Here is a 14,619-nt window from a genome sequence, read left to right on the forward strand (position 1 = left end):
TAGAATTTTTCAAACCAAATTATTATTTGATGAATACTTCTATGACAAGGCTTAGGCTTTAACAATCTGTTCATGTTTATTCCGTCTGACCTTAGTTAAAGTTATGCAGGTTAGTGCTGAAGTTTAACTTGTTGTTTTTTTCGTATTTTTCATACGTATGTATGCATTTTTGTACACACAATTTCTGATGAGGCGGTATGAATAGAACACGCATAATAAAACTAACTCAGTCGATGGAAGTTACGGTGGAAGGGGTCAAAAAGAAGGTTTTACGGTTATGGGAAGACACCTGTTCGTAATCCTACTTGATGCCTACGATTTAGTCTTCGACGAAAGCCGCGTAGTACATATCGTTCCTTTTGCTACACGTACTAGTACGCATAAAATATGTCGGACGTTAAATAATTTTAATTTACATACTAACGTTTTTACCAGCGTATTCGTTTTTTTATTATTTTGCTCTCGGTACAGTTACGTTTGGTTATATCATTCGTACGATTAGGGAAATTTAAGGCATTTAAGGATTATTACTTGCAGACGAAGACGATATCCAAATTGTAAGTTTATTAAAAAAAAATTTAATTAAAGTCAACAAGGAATTACAAAAAAATATGTTTTGCTTTCACAAAATATAATATCACGAAATCTGCTTCACTTTTCATTATAAAAATTTACTTGTTCTTTACTTTATAATAGATCACGAGATTGACAAAAAAAAATTAATTTTAAACTGATATATCGAATTTTTAACTTTTAAAAAGTCGTAAGCATTTGACATTTATATATACAATATGCATAATGCCCAATATTTAAATACATAACACGAATATAAATGGATTTATGAATAGATATATACATTTTATTGTGCACGCTCAGTAAAATTATGGTAAATAAACATAACTAGTAAATTTTAACGTCTTACAGCAGATTTAAGAAACAAAAATGTGTCATTTAATAAGTAAAGAAGCTTAAGGGGTTTGTCATCGTTTTTTTCCAAGGATATTTTACAAAACGATTTACATAATTTTTTAGTCATATATATTTGTGGGAATGTTTTTGCTTTCTTTGAAATACGATTTTGAAATGCTATTATGTTTTGCTTCCACAAACTAAACGTGTAATTTTAAAATCGCATAAATTATAGTGCATTATAAATTGTGAATAATATTTCACCAATAAAACGTATCTTCACACACGAATAAAATACATAACTCGACGTGACTCGACTCGCCCATCTAATATGTAAGCGAATATAATCGTTTTTCAAACTCCGTGGTGTACGCATACTACACAGATTTTCTCTAAGGAATAATATCGTTGAGATACTATTAATGATTAATTATCCTAAATTAAATGAATTTAGTTAAAAACAAAAAAACTCACGTCGATTATTACATAGAATGCAAGATTATTTTTCTAATAAATATATATTGAAAAAAATTATATTGTATGGTTTAGCGTGTGGTCAAAAATTAATCTAGGGAGTCTATAAATATATATTTTTATATTATCATATTGTTCTTGCCTGTGTAATTATTATGTGCCTGTTTTACACTTATCAAAAGTAAAATCCATTATTGCTCATTTTTTAAAAAGCTTTTTAGTTACATGTTCTTGTCCAGTTTTATTTATGAAATTCAATGGATAAAAAGTAAGAAGTGTTTATAATATGACGATTTTTTAAAATTTTTATTCGCAGTAATTAGCATTATTCTATTTGAGGATTGATTCTATAATCAATTACAATAGTACTGTTTGTTTTTTAAATCTATGTTTAGATGGACTTTTTTATGTTTGATATTATCATGTTTCTAGATCGAATACTAAATGAGTATTGTTAGATCTATTCAACGCATGAATGAAGTTTATTGAAAAAGACCCACACGTATTGTTTTGTCGTGTAGTGGCTGCGTTGTAAATACAACCACGACCGTGGTAGGCGCCCTGGGGAAATTGAACTATAACGGAATTATTATTCTGTAACACGAGCCACCTAGTATTCATACATATTGGATTTCTTATAGACCTAATCTATTAATAACATAATTAGTTCCTGGTTTGATTTTAACGGGATTTTCGGAGAGCCACTTTTGGCTAGATATTATAGATTGTCTATACTATTTTATATTAAATAATTTAAATAATAACTAGATATTAACGATGGTTTTACTAAGAATTATGGTACTTAAATAGCAATGAAATTCAGTAAGCTTAAGTCAAAATTATAATTATAAAAGTCATATATAAATTCATAATTATTCTAAGATTATGGAAGGGTAAAAATTATATTATTCACTTAATGATAATGTTTTCTAATGCATATTGAAAAATTTCGATATCTTAATTATTTTACTTGTTTTGATAACACTTTTTCTACATTTTATGGCCATTGTTTTAATTGTAATAAAGTAGAATTTAATTAAGCATTTTGTATTGAAAAATTTTAATGGAAATTGTAAACTTCTTTAAACAGACAAAATCATTATTGTAGTTGGTAGTGCAATATTGTATAACGTAAAAGAGACGCATTTATGAGAAAAACAAAATCAAGGTGAACAGGTATTTGATTTATTCTTAACAATTTATAATTAATTAAAATTAAAATATTAAAGGGTAAAAAACGTTCATTGTTTTGAATACATCAACATATATTTTTTTTTAATTTTTAAACTGTTGCTAAAAATACTAATAAAAATATACATAGTATGTATACTAAATTCATAAACCGGACTCGATTAGTTATGATAGACACAGTAATTTATTACTTGATAATTGTTAGCTCTTGATAGTTATGATGCTGGTATGCTTAATTTCTGGAAAATATAAATTTTTAATTTGATACTTTACGGGTTACGTAGATTATGACAAATCAGTTTTAGGATTAAATTCTCATGCTGTGTTTTTAAATTTTAGACATGGTTCATTTTCATAGATTAACTGTAACAACCTGGCTTCTTATAAGTTACTCATTAATTTTCATGAAGACCAACTTGATAATCTCCTTCAGTATTCTTTTACATTGGTTAAATAAAATAAAGCATACTTTGCCAAACCCAGCTAGTTTTTATATAAATGCGTTTAATTAATGTATTTATAAGTTCTTATTTTTAAAATGTAAAACGGTAAAATGAAAACAGTTTCGGTTTTTGTGGTTCATACTGAGGTTAGAGCTTTTTATGGCTGCTATGGTATACTAGGTGTGCGTAGATGACCTCTTGTTTGGAACATTGTCAAATGAAAAAAAAGTTTGAAATGTCTATGATGTACAAAAATTTTGTATAATCGTCTTCCGAGAGCCACGTGTTGTCCTTGACTAGTAATTAAAAAAACAATTATAATCTCTATAGTCACTGCAGCATCTGTAATTACCAAGTGTTGTTTTTGAAATGGCATATCAAATTTTGTTCAAGTTCAATTTTCTGTTGTTGAAATCTAGGGGCTAGAACCATTAATCAAAATTGCATAGACTTTGGGGACTTAACATCAATCAAAAGAAACGAAACACTGTTTCCTAGAGTCCTTGTCTAGTATGTTTTTTTCTTCATCTCTGCTTGACTTTAGCGTGTACAATCCGAGTACTCTCGTTCACTAATTGCCGGCTACAACTAGTATAATGTACAATTGTTGTTTTCGGACCAACGCCAAAATATAACGTTCAAGGTCAACGGTTTTTTTTACTAACGACGCTTAAGGTGACCTGAGTGTTTTTTCTACGCTTTACTGCTAACGAACCGAGCCCATTTGCCACAGGCGTTTCAGCGGAAATGCCAGGCATCATGGTTGCGCATTATTACTTTGAAGTACCATTGCTGCTTGTCTTCGAATGTAACGTCATGTAGATGGATCTATGAGGTTACATATTAATTTATAAGCATGTTAGATTTACTTTATTCTAAGTCAATGCTGACTGTTTCTATTAGTTGTCGACATTGTGCCAAGAGATCGAGTAATACTTTTTTTCATTTTGATTGGCGTGAAATGGATGTTCTTTATGTTGTTAATAATAATGTATAAACCGTAAAAGCTTGCATCTTATCTTTAGAAGGATGGTCGTTCGGTAATGATCATTCGTCAAAAATAGACTAGTCTATGATAAAAAAACTCATAATTAAATTGGATGAATATCTAAAAACATAATTGAATATTTTATTTGAAATGTGAATAAATTATTGATAATTGATCCAACGACAAAATAATTTTTCGATGATGTACATAACAAAATGATGGATTATTCCTCATAGGTTTCCAAAAACTTTATTATAATTAAGAAATGATACTTGGCGTTATACTCAATTTAAATTTAAATAATACATCGGAGTAGTTGATGCTTCATTTTAATGATAAACAGAAATTACTCGTCTTTAGTAATATGTATTTTCGATAATGCTATATTTATTAACCTCTTTTGTTGAGAAAATTTTGTATTTTTAATAGATTTGCATGTTTATTATTTTTTTAAATATTTTTTATAATATTACTTTTGATGAAATTAAAAACTCAAGTATAAATTCGTGATTTTAAAACGCGAGCATTTCTACCTCAAGTATAATTTTCATGCAAGAACCTTGAAATAATCGTCGTGTTAACAGGAAAACTGGTCTTACGGTACATCTCATAATTATCGAAAAATATAACATTAAAGATTTAGTGGATGCCTAACTTTGAAAAATTATTGATTATTAAATTTTAATAAAAACATATTTAATAACCAAAGCGAATTTTAGATAAATGATTTATATAGAATTTTAAAAACCTAACACGAAGGCATGACAAAAAAAAACTAAATAATCTTAAAATTATCACAATTATTCACGTTGAGTATAAATTATTAAGCCATTCTGAATTTCAGATGATATTTGTTTATTGCGTAATATATTGTGTATGCTACTCAAATGTTTTTGACGTTTTCAGCGATAATATTTTTATTATTTTATACTATCAAGTAATAATTTACAGGTAGTATTGTTAACAATAAGAATAAATAAAATTTTTGTTAAGTTTTAGCGATCATTTTATCTGCAAGCATAACTTTCTACATTTAAAATGTTTATAGTTAGCATTTACTGTTTAGTTGGTTTGTTCAAAATGATGACGATGGTTAAAAAATGATAACGATGATAAGGACGATGTGGTTGTAATCGGGATTAGGGCATTACATGATCGCTACTCTGGTGAAAGTGTGATTTACATTAAATTATAATGATTATTTAAAGAAAAAATCTTGTTTAATTTTGAACTCTTCGTAATGAAGTACAATTATTTAACAACAATTAATAAACAAGTCTAAGGTAACAAAAACATATCACATCACAAAGCAATAAAATTACTTTAAATGTGTAATCCAAATGTATGTGAACTACAAGCCAATGAGGAACATTCAGCCAGTAGCTTTCCCTGATATTTAAACCTTCTGTATTTCATCGACATCACTGTTTCCTACTTGAGTAAAACAAAAAGTGTTAACATTCTTATTGTTTACAACTTAATGAAATACGCACGTGGGATTCTGAAAATGTTATGTGAAACTTTTCAAATAATGTAATCATATAAATTAGGGAATAACGTTGGTTTCGGTAATCATTTATCCATACCCGGAAAGTTGTTAATTCCTTGATAATTTTGTGGTATTCATAATTGGCTCATTAAAATTGAGACTAATTAAAAAAGATATTCTCAAGATTTTAAGTATAGTAATTCACAAAGAGTTAATTAATTAGTAACTTAATTCATTTAAATTATTAAAATATATAGAATTTATATACAAGAACATAAGTAATTATATGAACTGAGATAAAAAAAAGCAGACTTGAGTTAAGTACATTTAGAAATTATAAATAGTTTTGGTGATGAAAGTATCATTACTTGTTCAATTATCATCAAATTATTATTCGAAATGCAATAATTCTAAATGTCAAATTAATTCATAATCAAAAATTTGCTAATCGGGCCAAACCAGTAAAACCAGAATTTATAATGGTGTGTTACTAATTTAGAGTTTATTCATAAAATAACGTATTCGGCAATACAAAGATGTAGAGTAATTAGCAAAATAATATATTTGTTTACTATTACTTTACAATTATTACTTATTAGTAGGTGTTACTGCTGGTAGTCACAGAAAAATATTTCTCAACGTAAAAACTATATTATGCATGTGTCCGACGTGCTGATTATTTTATTTTTATTTTGTTAACAATAAACACTATTGTCCAAGCTTTATAACGAACATGATAAATAAATAGTTTGAGCGTTCTTTCTGATATTAGCTATTGGAAAGAGGTGTCAATGAGGAAAAATCACAACAACGGATTTCCAGGTCAAAAAACCTTTTACGAATTCCAATTGGAGGAAATTGTGAAGTTTTGACAAGATATGAGACAGAGGAAATGGTTGACGAAGAAGCGAAGAAGTCTTTTGTTCAGGTTATTACGCATTTCTTCTCTAATGTTTACTATATTTCACGGACATGGCCGTGACCGATTGGAATTCCCTTTAGGTTGATACCCGAGTCGCCTGCGCACTCGCCAATTATTGCGCCCATCGACCGCATTTAGCAAAAATAATATAATATCTGCTTTTTAACAAAATTGACTGTTATAAAGAAAAGTTTTAAAACTGAAATGCGCATTGTTCGTCAAGTTCTTTAGTTGGAAAATCAAAAACATTACATAAATATCACCTAAACGAGTAATAAAATATACAAACATTCGAAAATACACTCGTTCAACTGAAACAGTTTGTCTTTTTTTTCAAGTTTAATAGAGAATTACTTATAAAGAAAGTTATGCGAATCGTCGAACTGTATGTGCAGTGAAAATTATTATCGCTGAATCAAGTCTGGTATGGTCAAAAGACCCACTTTCTTATATGTATGACATATTAGTATACATTTTACAACTTAATATCACATTCCATTAGCTTAAAAAATATCACGGTAGAAAAACGATGTCTTAAATTGTTTACATTTAAAATAATCAGATGTTTCTTCATGTAATACTCAATGGCGATTTGCCTTATTAGATTGTACTACACGACCTGAAAACGTTTAATACCATATTTGCTTATATTGTATCGGTCAAAATGTTGTTGTGAATTTTCATCACTTGGAAGTTTAATTGAAATTTCATTAAAAATTCCATAAGGTATATAATGATTTCTTCTATGAGAACTGTTGCTGTATTTTCTATTGAAAAATTCAACATTTGATTTCATATTAACGGATAACGTGAAAGTTAAATACTAAAATTAAAAAAAAATGTGGTGATATACATTTAAAATAATATTTCATGTGTGACCTTCTGATGAGCTATATCTCTTATGAATTCTAGTGGATTTATATAGGTACTGTAAGACGAATATTTTATATGATGTAGCGGTAATATCATTAATACTATCTCAACGGTGAACTGGTTAATCCAGTAACCTATAATGATCAAACATCAGTACATTGTAGATTCCGTTAAATATATATTACTTTTTGCTGTAAATATACGAGGCGTTTTTTTTCGGCAAACTTTCGTTAGTGAATTCAAGTAATTGGTAAAGTTTTGATTATATTGTCGATTGGACGAATAGAGGGTCAAAATAATATGATAAGAGCGATGACCCATGTTATAGTATTACCTTAGAAGAACATATAATATGCAATAATTGTGTGTGCGTATATGGTTGTCTACATAATAATGGCTTTGATTTGTCTAGGTTTAGTGATCGTAAACGATTAAATCTATTATCCCATCTACGTTGCGGCTGTCGATATCCGGTTTCCGCTCAATCAGAATAAGAACGCTGAGAAAATATGTTTGATCAATAGTTTACTAATATGTTTAAAAAAAGTTTTGCTTTTAAGCGATGAGTTGATAGATTTAATTTTTTTGATTTTCTTCGGTGGTTTTACTTTGGTCCTATCACTTTGTCTATCTCCGTAGAACTCGATTTAGTCTGTACACCTCTCATAAATATCAAAAATATAATTATATTATATTAACAAGTGAAATTTCAAAAGACAATCCCACGACTGTCGGTGCGCCATAGATCAATGTCCTTGTACTTAGTAATCACTTAAATTTTTTATTATTATTTTTTTTGTATTCATAATACAAATTAAGCAATAAAATATCAAAGAGCTTTAATAATCAAAGATATAAATCTAATCATTTTGAGCTAAAAAGTTATCACGATAAATCACTTGTAAAACCTTGTAACAATATATTATTTGTTGTATTCCAACTAAAAAATTTCGCAGACCATATTTTACATCAAATATTCACTGTCAACGCGATGAAAGGGAAATTAACTAGACGTTTGTGAACGCCAATATGTTCACATGGCTACTGTTTTCTTATTATGCTCCTTAAAGTATAACTATATACAATATACATTTACTCGTTTTTATATTGTACTTACGTGTGGTTGTAACCTTTCATTAAAATTATATCGAAAATGCTAGTTTCAAATAAGAAATCGCTCTCTAAGAAAATAATCAACAGTAATGTAATGATATGCAATCTTCAATAAAACTTTTAGATATAAGATATACGCCTTCTTACATCATGTTTATGATTCACAGCATAATTATAATTATTATTATTACTTTTAATTTTTAAAAATGTCTACATGGTTTTTATTTATTAATATAAAATATATTTTATATATATTATATAAAATGAATATTATGCAAATGGTCTTATGTCATATTTGATAATCAAAGTCAATAGTAATCAATCGGCACTACTCGTATTTGAAAACATTATTTCTTTTATTATTTTAAGTAATTTAAGTAAATTGGTACAACGAATCATATATCCAATCTACTACATTGGTAATTTTTGAATATGTTATTTAATATGCATTTGTATACTTAAAAAGTAAAAATGAAATTTGTATACTTCATTATTATTATGTTTATTTGTATATATATAATTTGTAAATTTCTATAAAGTATTTATTTGAATAGAGATGAAATCAATATCAATATGTTTGACGTTTTATTAATAATTCATTGAAAACATTAAATTATTTGATTTTCAACTACAATTTTAACGTTAAATATACTGGCCTAAGCTTTCTCAAAATCTGCAATCTGAACCAAACAAGGGCATTCGAAAACCTGTGTGATGTTAGGTTTAAGTGTAGCAATTTGCTTTCACTATTTCTGAGCAACATTTAAATATATCAAAAGATGTATCCAATTTTATTTATTTAGTCTAATAATATTTATTATTATTTTGATAATAAATTGTTTATTATCAATTATTTTCTTTACCAATTCATTGAAAACATCTATAAATGTTTATAAACAAATATTATTAAATATTTATTATGATTATAGTTAGAAGATATACTGATTTTTCAAACAAATTTTGATGAAATGGTTTTTTATAATGTTATTATAAGGTTTTAAGAAATCTTATAAAAAAGTAAAATATTTACAAAAACAACTTTATAAGTATATTATTTTGCTTTAATTTTTGCATCTTATGTATTAATTACTTTTATGGTGACAACCACAGCTAATGTTAATAGGTTTGACTAATATAAGCAGCTGCCGTTACTTATAAAAAAACTTCAATTATAATAATTTCAAACTGTGCGACGATATAATTATGTAAAGAGTATTAGGAGACGAAAGTAGTTCGACGACCCTCACATACGGTTTATTTTCAGCCTTGAGAGTTTAGTGTGCGCTTATGCAAACATTTCTGTGAGAAAGTGAAAACACTAAACACCATTGATACATATTTTAGTATCTTTTTGATAAATTTATGCTAATTAACCGCCCAATGTAGTTATGAATTACATATAACCCTTAAGGCTTCCGAATGAAACTTTGTTATTCTTAAGTATCTTATACTTTTTCTCTAATGAAATTTTACAAATAAATGTCATTAAACCTTTCAAATTTAAAGTGGTGATTTTGTAGAAATAAACTTTTACTTGAGCTAGGTAGATTTGCTTAAAGCTGTCATCATTAAAGCAAATATTTAGGAACTTAGAAGGTTTCTACATTTAGTTTGTGAATTATCCTATGTTTTTGTGAACTCTTTTTACGATAATTTTATTTAACTATATTTAAATTGTTTTTTTACCAATTTCGTTTTTTTTTTGTTTATAAATAAATATGAACAATCAACTTTTTTCAGTAAGTTACTATTGGGGAATATTTGACAGGAGAAAATTTCTATTGTAAAAAAAAACCTCCTTTATTTTTAGAGTATAGTTTCTGCCACTCCTTCACGATTGTTGACGTTATCGCACATAAGTAATAAATCGTCAATTTTATGAGACAATATATTTCGTGTTTTAATTGTCATACTAAAAAAAGTATACTGTAGAGCTTCAACCTTAGTTTATTTTCTTCGTTTAAATGTATTACTATTATATGGTATAAAAGTCCGTGTAAGGAATGTTGTGATATTTTCTTAATACAAAGAAAATTTAAGATATGATGAACATTTATAGTGTGTTCTTATCTTATGTTTGTCATCGAATTCAAACAAACAAAAAAAAAATATAGCTATTCAGTTTGTTAACCTCAATTTTTGATCTCTGGATGCTGTCATGATTCACCAGTAGTTTAGAAACAATGTTTGTATATTAACTTTAGCAATATTTTATTTAAAATCACATGTTAATCAGTTGAAATATATGGTAGTTGAATAAAAACTCAAAACAAACATGACTAACACGTTTTACTAAGTATATGTAGTATTTTTAAGATGTTAGACCAGTAAAACAGAAATGTTTTAAAAACAGCCTCAAATTTTTAATTTAATATTTTGAAAAAATTTTAAAATGTTATTTACATTGAAAAAAAATATGATATCATGATCTACATGTACGGTATTGTTTATATAAAAAATATTTAACTAGTTTGTTGGTTAGATCTACAAAGATACTTGTATCTTTGTAAATTGCACTCTAATGCCTTGTTGAGTAACAATTTCGCTTGACAATACACGCCGAACTCGCATCATTTTCTAGTTAACTAGCATTACATCATATGGTTTAATTGTTACATATTATTTGCTCACGGGGGTTTTCGACCTAGACTATAAGACTGAATTGTATTTTTAGACACATTTAAATCACGTTAAAAATCAATTAGCATTTATTTTATACATTTTTTTTACAAACCCGTATCCGTATAAGGACATTACATCCGAATGATTTGTGGATCGTTGCATGAATTGCAGTAGCACAGGGTTAAGTGAAACACGACCAATGTGTTGTATTTATTTCAGAGTGTAAACAGCTTTATTTATTTTTTATATCGCTGTATGGTCAATAAATGCATTGTAACAATGCGATATAATTATCTTTCAGTGCTGCGTTAAAAAAATTATACCTCTTGAAAATAAGTATGTACTAGCTATAGAGAAAATATATAAAACGTTTATGCTGGAGTAGTGCGGTTTTGCAAAATTTGCGATACACTGTTTAGATTTAAAAAATGATTTTAGGCCAAGACACTGTATGTGATTTCAATGCTGATTAAGCAAAATAAAAAGACACTGAGGTTTTTATAGGCGTTCAAAAAGTATACAGTTCACTATGATCACCATGATTGCCGTTACGATGCGTTAGTTTCTATTGATGTCTACTTAGTATGCGGCAGGTCGTGCGGTACTGTTATCTCGCAAAGAAATATAGTTAAGACTTCTAGAGAGATTCGGGACATATCATTAAAATCCACGCGTTAAATATGTTTTTAAATTTGGAATCACGTCTGTCTTAGTCGGCAAAAGAGGTAAAGTTGTAAAAGAACGCGTGCCAGAATAATAACATGTCGCCAATTTAATGATTGCAATTTTATTGGAATAACACAATGCACATAAAATTCAGTTTCCATTGCACCATTGCTTTCGTTTTACACTATTAATGCATTTAATGACTATGGCGTCCACTTGATTTACTTTAAATCTTCATTAACACTCATAGAAAATTTAGTTAACACTGTCATTAAAATCACTGTTTGTATAGTGAGTACAGAGTTTAACGGCCGCTTTTCACAATAGAAATATTCATCACATTACAATACACGTTGCTCATAAAAAATGTCAAATAAATTTATTTTTTAAATTAGGTAAGATAAAAATTGAAATAATTTAATAATTTTACTCTTTCAATATTTTAAGAACTGTAACTAGTAAGCAATAGACATAAGTGAGTTTTTAGAAAAAATAATAATGCATGCACTACAATTTGATGACGACCATTAAAGTCTCTGAAAATATTTTGTACTAAAGTATCTAGCTAAAGAAGATAATAACTATTTTATGATTTTTCATAATATGCGAATATTATACGATAGTAATACACATAGTATGTGCATTATTACATATAAACAACTGTTGTAGATTTAAAGTGGTACGGATTTTGCTCATGAGAAATATACAACTACATTTGACATATACACGTTTGTATACCTATTCAGCATTGTTTGGAATTTTTTTGATGTGTAACGTTTTCTTGTTCCGGACTCATCAACAGTTTTATAATGAACCCTTCTCTGCCGACTATTAAATATTTGTCTTCATTATTAATTATAAATACCAACTTTCACTCTCGTGTACTGCAATGAGTAATATTTCAAATAACAATAACAAATATATTACAATTGTTCGGAAGTATTTTGTATCCGGCCTATTCGGTGAATCATTTGTTGTTGCAACTAAATACTGTTAAAAAAATAATACGATTCAGTAGTTCTACACGTCATTAGTTTTAAACTCTATATTTTTATATAATAGTTTTAATGAAATATATCGAAAAAAAAATGTTCATAATAATATTATTTTTTAGAATCAAATAAATAAATATTTTATAACTACTCCTAAAAATATTTTTCATTCATCGTTCGACTTGTCATTCATTATTATTTGCTTAAGACATTACAAAAGAAGTCAAATATTTTTAGGTCAAACAAAGAACGAAGTTTTTTGATTGAATTATCAGTTCATTCAAATAAAAAATACTGAAACAATCGTGTCTAACCAGCCTATGACTTAACGGAATGAACGAAAAGTGGAAGCACGAAAGACTACCGTTGGTATATTAGGACCTAGCTTTCCTACCACGCGACTGAGGGTTACCATGGCGGCGTTACAGCGGCTTCACCTGCGCATTGAACGATAAGGTTCAACGGCGGGTAAGTCAAGTGGAATAATCTGGGAAACGACGTCGCTCCACTGCTACTGTTGTTGGCAGTCAATATTGCTATCTGATGAACTATCATCGTTGATGGGTTCCGTGTCAATAGAGTACTTTACTCACACTAACAATTATTTTACAAGTATTATAAAAAACGAAGCCGACGCGAATCTGTGCAATGTACCCAAGACTACAAATGACGAAACCACAAAAAAATTAGAAACTTTGATTAAAATTATGAAATAAATTATTTCATTTAATTAAACTTAATTATAATCCAATAACTAATGAAGAAAATTAACTAATGAATAGAGATAAACTCACTAAACAGGTTTTAAATAGCAATAAAAATATAAAACTATTGATAAGAATATATTATAATTGTAATTTACAGACTATAAAGTTTTCTAAAAATTTCTCTCTTATTCTACACTTTTGATTTTCACTCATAAACTTCAAATTCTTTATTAATCATCTTCATCATTCAATGTATGTTGAGCTATTCAAACAATAATAATGCTATATCGACATTATTTTAATAATAAAACCTCTCATTTAATTTTTCTTGAATTATTACTTCGCATACATTGTCTTTAATTTTTACATTTAAAGATAAACTTGTATAGGTAATATGTTTTTACGTTAATCTATAGTTATGAATAATTAAGTTCAATGTCATGGGACAAAACTTTTTAAATGTGATCTAATTTATGGCATTGTTTTATCATAATTAGTATTAATACTACTTTAAACCTCGGCAATCAATATTTTATTTTTTGCAATCACCATTGATCATTGAAGTCAAAAGTCATTTTAAATTAATAATTTATATCAATCTTTTTAGTTATAATGTAATCTTACAAAGAGTCTTTTCCAAAGATGAATAATTTTTAATAAAACATAATATAGAAGAGGATCTTATAATACAATTAAACTTGACTGAAAATAAAATACTGACTGATTATATTTATAATCTTTAACTATTTATGCGTTGTTTTAATTTTTTTATTTCGAGAGTTTTTTCTTAACGTTATAATGCATTTGGATTGCTTTACATATTTATCAGCAATACATCATGAAAATTAGTGTTGTAATCAAAAAGCTCTTTATTTGTGGGGGTATTGACCAAAATAGGATGTTTGTGGTTTTTGATCAATTGGTTAGCATCGTGGCCGTATCGGCGTTCGCAAAGACCTTAGAATAATAACGACAAATAGGTATTAATAGAAAATTATTCACAGTCTTCTGTTTTGAAGTATCAGAAACGACCCAACTGATAAATACCTCCGATTATGTATAAGGTACGAACTAGTCAATAAAAATTAATTAAAGTTTGATATAAATATAAAAGTTAATATAAATATTTGATCTTTTGCTTTATTTGAATTTACTCGCTTGTGTAAAGATTGTTGAAAGTAAAAATATTAATCATAAATCTTTTTATTGAATTGTGCTAATTCGCACACA

General features: G+C 27.5%; 1 protein-coding gene across 4 annotated transcripts in view; it reads left to right on the forward strand.

The window, feature by feature from the left end:
* Positions 1-311: 311 nt before the first annotated feature.
* The window catches only part of LOC126903919 (uncharacterized), a 35,046-nt gene continuing 20,738 nt past the window's right edge, over positions 312-14,619 (forward strand). For all 4 annotated transcript variants that reach the window (XR_007703637.1, XR_007703638.1, XM_050682492.1 and 1 more), the window contains exon 1: positions 312-557. The gene's annotated coding sequence lies outside the window, so the exon portion shown is untranslated. The remainder of the gene's footprint in view (positions 558-14,619) is intronic.

This window comes from Daktulosphaira vitifoliae, unplaced genomic scaffold (assembly GCF_025091365.1).
Source record: "Daktulosphaira vitifoliae isolate Bord-2020 unplaced genomic scaffold, ASM2509136v1 Scaffold_4, whole genome shotgun sequence".
Classification (NCBI taxonomy): domain Eukaryota; kingdom Metazoa; phylum Arthropoda; class Insecta; order Hemiptera; family Phylloxeridae; genus Daktulosphaira; species Daktulosphaira vitifoliae.